The 1,033-nt window shown below is 41.0% G+C and overlaps 1 long non-coding RNA gene across 1 annotated transcript; it reads right to left on the bottom strand.

Moving 5' to 3' along the window:
- Positions 1-24: 24 nt before the first annotated feature.
- LOC126387459 (uncharacterized) lies at positions 25-773 on the bottom strand. The gene is made up of 3 exons (XR_007569674.1): positions 658-773; positions 397-529; positions 25-159 (listed from the first exon to the last, which is right to left on the bottom strand). It is a non-coding gene; the product is annotated as an uncharacterized LOC126387459 (long non-coding RNA).
- Positions 774-1,033: the final 260 nt, after the last annotated feature.

Here is a 1,033-nt window from a genome sequence, read left to right as displayed (position 1 = left end):
TTGTGGGAGCTGCTGTTGTAGGAACGGCTGTTGTGGGAGCTGCTGTTGTGGGAGCTGCTGTTGTAGGAGCGGCTGTTGTGGGAGCTGCTGTTGTAGGAACGGCTGTTGTAGGAGCGGCTGTTGTTGGAGCTGCTGTTGTAGCTGTAAGGTCAGGAAAACCTAAAAGAATGAGAATCAGATTTTTTGTGAACTCTTTAAATCTGTGTGAATATCACATCATATTTTCATATCACTGAGCATGACTGCTGAGATTTCTTCATAGAAAGAGCAGATATTTGCACTCTGCATGATAAAATATAATAAAGTCAATAACAGGTGATTACATTAAGGCTGACCTAATTAAATCAAACACACAGGATGTCAGGATAGGATAGAAACATTTTGGATTTTGATTACCTGGACACAGGAGAGTGTGCAGGTGGCTGATGAAAGGGTTGTTGCCCTGTTTACAGAACTGTCCACTAGTGTCATCCAGGTCCAGAGACTAGACGACAGCTCCTCCAAAGTTGTTAGCCTTTAGGTAACTGACCTGAGAGGACAAGGAAAAAAGTCCTGACGTACGTTTGGCAAAACATCGTTTTAACCAGATTGTTCAACCATTCACTGTCATTTGTATTGGATTTATTGGGCAATACTTTGAATTAAACTGATGATTACCTTTGTATCAAGGCTGTCTTTGTCATCAAATCCAACCCATTGATTTCCTGTGGTGGCATATGGAACGCTCTGATCAGAGATCGGCTGAATATCATCATATTCAACATAAAGACAAATCTGAAAAAAGGTCAAATCACCCATTTAGATGAAACATGCTAACATACACAGAAATGTGTCAAACCAAATGCAGTAAAAGCAGCACAGCCTATGATCAGGTTATTTTTGGAAATAAATTCCTGTAATGGAAATTCATAGCTTGCAGTTTTACGTCATAAGAGGCCCAGAATCCTTCTTCACCATTGAAGAGACCTGCTATACCGGCACCATTGGCTGGTGCTCCAACTGATAATAGATGAGGTTCTTGATCTCAGAGACA

The sequence above is a fragment of the Epinephelus moara genome, unplaced genomic scaffold (genome assembly GCF_006386435.1).
Source record: "Epinephelus moara isolate mb unplaced genomic scaffold, YSFRI_EMoa_1.0 scaffold4492, whole genome shotgun sequence".
Lineage (NCBI taxonomy): Eukaryota > Metazoa > Chordata > Actinopteri > Perciformes > Serranidae > Epinephelus > Epinephelus moara.
Note: the sequence above shows the minus strand (reverse complement) of the source record. Positions and strands in the feature narration are given on the sequence as shown.